General features: G+C 42.9%; 1 protein-coding gene across 1 annotated transcript in view; it reads right to left on the bottom strand.

Annotated features, from left to right (window-relative positions):
- Nucleotides 1–188, bottom strand: part of Yipf4 (Yip1 domain family, member 4) — a gene marked incomplete in the record, with an annotated part of 32,635 nt that extends 32,447 nt beyond the window's left edge. Inside the window, 1 exon segment of the mRNA XM_013517616.1 lies at nt 1–188.
- Nucleotides 189–7,249: the final 7,061 nt, after the last annotated feature.

The raw sequence follows: 7,249 nt of genomic DNA, 5'->3' as shown, positions 1-7,249 counted from the left end.
GCACCGACCCGCACGCTCGCGCTACGCCGCGGCCCGCGGCCGTGAGGGGCAGGCTGGGGGCGAGCCCGACGGACCGCCCCAGACAGCTCCCCCACACAGGCCTCACCGAGGGACACCGCTCTCGGTGGCGACCGCCCAAGCACCACGACGCCGGCGCCGTGACAGGACCATAACAGTGACAGCGCCGCGTCGATTGGCTCTTTGTAATATGCTCTCCCATTGGTTCCCGGAGAAGGGTTCTGATTGGATCTTGTTGGAGTTGAGTCCGGAAGTTTACCCAGGACCGGAAGTTCACTCAAGCCTCCCCCGCCCCGCCACTCCCCACACACACTCTCGGCCGGCTTTGGCTGTTTTTGTTCCCTTTAAATCCCATGGTTTCCAGCTTTTGTTTTTTATGCTTTTTCTCTGTTTGTGAAAACGGGGTGGGTTAAAGAATTTTAGCCAAAAAAAAATTTTTTTTTTTTTTAAGAACTTGGTAGGTTTCTAGGGTTCAGGCTTTCTGGATCCCAAATCTTGGATCCCAAGATTTCATAGTTATTAATTGTAGGGGTTCTTGACGAAATTATATATCATCCCAGAGCCAGTTTCCTCACCTGTAAGACAAAGGGGGCTCACTGGAGAGTAATAATAAAAAAGAAAATAAGCTGTAGCCCAGTGAGAGATACTCTTTTATGAGGGAGGTAACTGAGAACAGGGAAGCTAAAGTAGTAATGGAAGTGTGGCGGCCCACACTTGTAATCCCAGGACTCTGGGAGGCTGAGGCAGGAGGATCCCAGGTTCCAGCCGAAGCTGGACAATTTAGTGACTGAGTGAGACTGTCTCAAAATAGAAAATAACAGAGTCTGGGGATGTAGCTCAGTACACGGGCCCTGGCTCCTGGCTTCAATCAACGTGTGTGTGTGTGTGTGTGTGTGTGTGTGTGTGTGTGTGTGTGTTTGTTTATCTCAAGTCCAATGATTCTAGGCAAATGCCCTTTTTCTTTTTTTCTTTTTCTTTCTTTTCTTCTTCCTTCCTTCCTTTCTTCCTTTCTCTCTCTCTCTCTCTCTCTCTCTCTCTCTCTCTCTCTCTCTCTTTCTCTCTCCTTACAGATTTGTTGAAATGCTTTTTTCAAGAGTATCTGTTGATAAACTTGCCAGTGTTTACAAACTCACATAACTTTTTAAATGTTCCAATTAATATTAAATTTAATATACAAGCTACATAAAGATGGTTCCAATTTGAAGAGGGAGAAAATATGGGGCTATATTATGAAATATACTTGGAGAAGAAAAGTGGACCTGGAATACAGCAATGGAAAGGCACAATGTGTTGAACAGAATTCCAGGAGATTTTTCCCATATGAGGAAACAAATTGGCACCTAAAGGATGAGAGAAAATTTGCAGATGTGTGTGTGGGGAGGGGTTGGCAGCCTGACTCATGACCTTCCAGAGACAACTTACTAAAATTGGAGTCATTCAGCTCTCTGGGAAGTTAGCTTTTATGGGAAAAATGGCAGCAGATGGGATTGTACAGATCATGAAATTATTTTTATGCCATTCTAAGGAGTTTTTTTTTTCCTTCTAGAAATGATGGGAAAAACCATTAAAGGATTTAGAGCAAGGGGGTGGTATCAGATATACCTATTAAAATATTCACATTGGGGATACGTGAGTTGAAGTGCAGAAACTTGTATGAAGGCTTTTGCAGATATGCAATTATTTAGGGTGACAGCTCTGGAGAGGAGAAGGAAGAATGATATAAGATGTTACAGTTAAGAATCGACAGGACTTCCTTAATCATTTAGGTTATTGCCCGGACAAAATACTTGATACCAGCGACTCATGAAGGAGAAGAGGATTTGGCTCGTGTTTTCAATCCTTGGTCAGCTGGCTCCAGTGCAGAAGTGACACAGTGGAAGAGTCTGGGTGAGGAGAGCTACTCATGTCATGGTGGCCAGGAAGCAGCAGAAGAAGGGACAATTCAAAGTGGGAGACATAACTGCCAGGTCAGTCTCTCAGTGACTCACTTCCAACCAGGCCCCATCTCCTCACAGGAAGTCAACCCATCCCAGCACCTGAGGGTCTGGGGAGTCATTTTTTAAAAATCTAAACCATAACATTGCACCTTGGCCCCCAAAAGACCCATTCACATTTCTTTATGCAAAATGCATTTAGTTCATCTCTAAGTGTTGTCAGTGTTTTAACAGTTTCAGCATAGCTGAAAAGTCCAAAGTCTTCTGTGAGACTCAAGGCAAACTCTTTACTATAAATCCATGGAAAAATAAATAAGAAACTTAAACACTTCCAACATACAATGGCACAGGGTAAACATTCCCATTCCAAAAAGGGAGACTACAGGGAAATCCAGACCAAAGCAAGATCAAAACCCAGCATGGCAAACATTAAATCCTGTAGCTTTCTTGCCAGTGCCCAGTAAAAATTCTAGTGAGAGGTGAACTCCAAAAGGCCCTGTTCCTAAGTCATTGTTAGCTGATGGTCTCTCTTTTGGATAGGCTTTGTTCATGGCCTGTGGCTTTGCTCAACTTGTCCGTGTTCTTGGCATCGCCAGCTTCCTGGGGTCTCCACTGCACCTTTGGCTTCATTCTCACAGCTTCATGTACTTCCATCTCATGGGCACACTTTCTGTCCTTTAGGACTTGTTCTGAAATCAAGGTGGAAGCCTCTCTGACTCCATAACTTGTGCATTTCACATGCCTGTAAAACCAACACTGAGTGAATGACACCAAGGTCTGCTGCCAGCTTGACAGGTTCCAGGCCCCCCTTGGATCAGCAGCTTCTGAGTGCCTGAATAGCTGAGCATTGGGGAATTGAATTCAGGGAAATGATTTCCCTACATGGCCCTTGAGGAATAGGGTGTCCAGTGCTATGAAACCTCATTGTTTCTTGTTGCTCTTCAGAGTTCTTGTTCTCTATTTGATGCCTAAGTTTTTTTTTTTTTATTTTGTTGTTGTTGTTTATTTGATTGTGTATCAGTAAAAAGATATTTTCAGACATAATGCTTGTTTCTGGGATCTTGATTTTGGAGTTGATATTTTGTTTTGGTTCTTTTTTTGAAACAGGATCTTGCTATGTAGTGCAGGCTGACCTTGAACTTGCTATGTAGCCGAGGGTAGCCTTGAACTCATGGCACTCCTCCTATCCCCCCCCCCCCCCCCCCCCCGCCCCTGGGCCAAGCCTCCTAAGTGCTAGGATTACAGGTGTGTACCACCATGCCCAGCTTGTTTTGGTTCTTTAAATAACGCCTTTGTTGACTTTCAACAGTAGCGGTAAAAATGCTTTATTTAATTTTCTAAGCACTCCAGGTATGGTGGCTCCTGCCTGTAATCCCAGCACTTGGGAGGCTGAGGCAGGAGGATTGTTGCAAGTTCGAAGCCAGCCTGGGCTACAGAGTAAGTTCAAGGCCAGCCTGAACTGCATAGCGAGACCCTGTCTCAAAAAATTTGCTAAGCCCATTTTTATGTTGTAAATATGAAGAAGACTAATTTATTCAGACAGAGCAAGTTTAACTGATATTGATTTAAACTACCTCACTGAAACCTATATGAGAAACCCACAGCTTATTTTGCTTTTATGTTCATAACTTTTTTTTATTTTAAAACTTATACATATTTATTAGAGAAAGAGAAAAAGAACAATTATCTTATTGTATTATCTGTAGGTGTAACCACTATTTATTTATTTTTTTTTGAGACAGGGTCTCACTATGCAGTTCAGGCTGACCTTGAGCTCACTTTGTATCCCAGCCTGGTCTCGAACTCACAACGATCCTCCTGCCTCAGCCTCCCAAGTGCTGGGATTACAGGCATGAGCCACTGTACCCAGCAGGTGTAACCACTATTACAAGCTTGGCAAAATCCTTATGATCTATTAATTTAATTATATTACAGTACTGGGAATTGAACATGGTCTTGCACAATGTAGGAAAATATCACTGAGTGACATCCCCAAGATGCCTTTTTTTTTTCAGTTTTGAGACAGGTATTACTAAATTAGTATTACTAAATTTCCCAGGCTGACCTTGAACTTATGCTCTTCCTGCCTCAGTCTCTAGAGTAGCTGAGATTATAGGTGTGTGCCACCACACTCAGCTCTTTATAATCCTTTTTCTAAGCATCTTGTGTATAAAATATATTCTTCCATACACATTGCTTTTTTAACAGTATTTTCTGGTGTCATCATGTATTTTTCTATATTTTAATGCTGCATTTGTTTCATTTAATGCCTACAGAATAGTTCATAAAAATGACTCTTCCCCTTTAGTATTAGGTTTCTTTTCAAATTTTATAATTATAAATAGTGTCATGATGGACAACCTTATAATTGTATCTCTATACATATTCATATATATTTCCTTCGGATAAAAATTTTACAAAGGAATAACAGGTCAAAGAGTGTACAGATGTCTGAGGTTTTTACTATTGTTATGGTTTGTGTCAATAATGATACACACACACACATATATACACACACACACAGAGACGCACAGAATGACCTACAGAATCTCATTATTCCGAAGGAGATTGATCATGAGAGCATTATATTCATTAGTGGGCTGGTTTGTGGCTAGGTTGATAGCTGATGTGCCGTTAGGCGGTGGGTCCCAGAGTGTGACCTAGGAACTATACAGTCTGTCTCGCTGGACCCTCCCTTCTCACTCTGCTTCCTGGCTGGCATGGTTTGAACAGCTTTTCCTTCCCTTTTCCTCTCTGCCATGCTGTTATGGTAAATACTTAGATGCCCTGCAAAGCTTCACACAATCATAGGTGGGGCTTTGCAGAGGTGATTGGATCATGGTGGTGTGATATTTGTCCGTGGATTGGTCCACTGAGGAGTGTATAGCTAAGTGTGACATTGGGAGGTGTAGTGGATTGATAACTGGTGGTCAACTTATAACCCCCAGCTGAACTGAGTGAGGGGTGCTGGGTGTGGGAGGCCCACCTGAGGACTGTTGCCAGCAGCATAAGAGGCAGACCTGGAGAAGAAGAAGAGAGGCTATTGGGAGGTGGGAGAAGCTGTTGGGAGCTGAGAGAGACCGTGGGGAGCTGGCTTCCTGATGAACTTGGCTGTTTTCATCCTCTGAGGAGCTCGGGACCTCGCTGGAACTGAGAATGGCTTCAGTTCACTTTGGGGAGCTCTGGTCCTCACTTTGAGCATAGCTTCCTGATTCCGGAGGGGAAGATGGTGCATTGCCAGCCTCCTAGAAAAGCTTGCTGCGTTGGCTTCCCTGATGGGAACTCGGCCATCCTGGTCATTGGAGGAGCTCGGGACCTCACTGTTGCCGACGATGGCTGTGGTACCTTTTGGGGGAGCCCTGGTTCTTCTGAGCATCACTTCCTGGCTCCAGTGCAGATCCCTCAGCCTGCTAGCACAGATCCTTCTTCCTGCTGGCACAGACTTTGTAGATTCCACCACTGACCTTTGGGCCTTTCCAGCAGATCCATCAAACAGGTCTGCATGAGACATTGTCATGGGTTCTGGGCCTCCAGTTGGATTCATGGAGGCATTGTTATGAGCTCTGGGTATTCAGCTCAACTCATGTAGGACATTGTTGTGGGATCCAGGCCCTCAGCTGGATTCCTTGGTCTTAGTGTGTGGATAGATTTCCTGCACTCTTTTGTATATTGTTCTTTGGGTGACTTATAAATAATCATATAAAGTATGTGTCCTGTATTATGTTGTTCCCCTTGCAAAAATAAGCCACCCCAAACCGACACAGGAGGTGACACCTGGTTGGAGGAAGTGGGTTGCTGGGACCCTGGCCAGGAAGAGTCTATTGCCCTCCTCCTCCCTTGATCTCTCTCTGCTTCCTGCCATGGTGTCATTGGTAATTTGTCCTCAGAGAGACAGCAGCAAGTTATACGTACATTGTCAGAGTGCAGAAGTACCTCTTTCCTTACTTCCATCCCCTTTATTGACAGTGGATATAATCATTTCTTAAAAACATGCAACTTCATGAGTGACACAGTTTTATTGTTTCAATTTTATTTCATTTATTTCAATTAAACGATGATACTTCAAAGCACTTGAAAATTGAATAGAAGCCAAAGAATTCTAGAAGAGACAAACACTGTGGCTGTGAATGGAAGAAATACTTTCAATTTTGAATTAATACTAGTGAGAGAATGTGAGGTAACTATAAATGAAAGTAAATGAATCTGAGATACCACTCAAGGGGACTGGGGATTTAGCTCAGTGGCACAGCGCCTGCTTGGCAAGCGCAAGTTCATGAGTTCGATTCCCGGTACTGGAAGAAAAACAAAAACAAAAACAAAAAAACAACAACAACCAAGATCCCACTCAATTATAGCCCAGGAATCAGATTTATACACTTAGGAAGGCAATAACTCCTGGAAAACTGAATTAAAATTTCCAAGAATTTATTTAAGCATATTGTGAAGCCAGTACATAAGGAGCAGTATGCCACACCATTGCTAATTCATTCATTCATTCATTCTTTTAAAAAACAACTCAGATTTCCCTATGTTCCCTAGTTTGTTCTGCCTGGTGTTAAACTCTTGGGCTCAAGTGATTCTCTCACCTCAGCCTTCTGATTAGCTGGGACTACAGCTAACCATGCCTGACTCTGTCTCTCTCTCTCTATGTATCTTTGGTGGTACTTGGATTGAACTCAGGGCTTTTGCACAGAGCTAGATCCCCAGCCATTTTTTATTTTGAGCTAGATTCTCACTAAGTCACTAAGTTTCCTAGGCTGGGCTGGAATTTGCAGTCTTCCTGTCTCAGCCTCCCAGAGTTCTGGGGCTACAGGGGTGTACCACCAGCACCTAATTCATAACTTGTTGGTTGTCTATCTTGATAAATGGCACTCACAGTCACAGCCATTTATGCTGGAATCCTGAATGTCACTGCTGACTCCTTCCTTTACACCCTCTCAAGTCCCATCCACTTCTGCTTGGTCTGTCTCTTGAATAATGCTTGAGAGCACTTCTCATTTCCGTGGATGCTACTCTAGAGCCATTTTCTTCTTGTTATAGTAACCTGATTGTTTCCTAGTATTTGTCACAAATATTTCATTATGCTATTTATCTGATCACCTGTTTATTTTTAAAGGAATGAATAAATGCAAGAATAAACAGTTGTAAATTAATGAGATACCACTTCCCGCTAGCCAATTAGCTTAAAAACAACAACAACAAAACAGGCAATAACAAATGTTGGCAAGGAATAGAGAAATTGAAACACTCAGGCACTATTCTCTTTTTTTTTTTAGCTTTTTTTTTTTTTTTTTTTT

Source organism: Chinchilla lanigera, unplaced genomic scaffold (assembly GCF_000276665.1).
Source record: "Chinchilla lanigera isolate Chin_1 unplaced genomic scaffold, ChiLan1.0 scaffold00040, whole genome shotgun sequence".
NCBI classification, from domain to species: domain Eukaryota; kingdom Metazoa; phylum Chordata; class Mammalia; order Rodentia; family Chinchillidae; genus Chinchilla; species Chinchilla lanigera.
The sequence above is the reverse complement of the archived record's forward strand: the minus strand, read 5'-3'. Positions and strand labels throughout refer to the sequence as shown.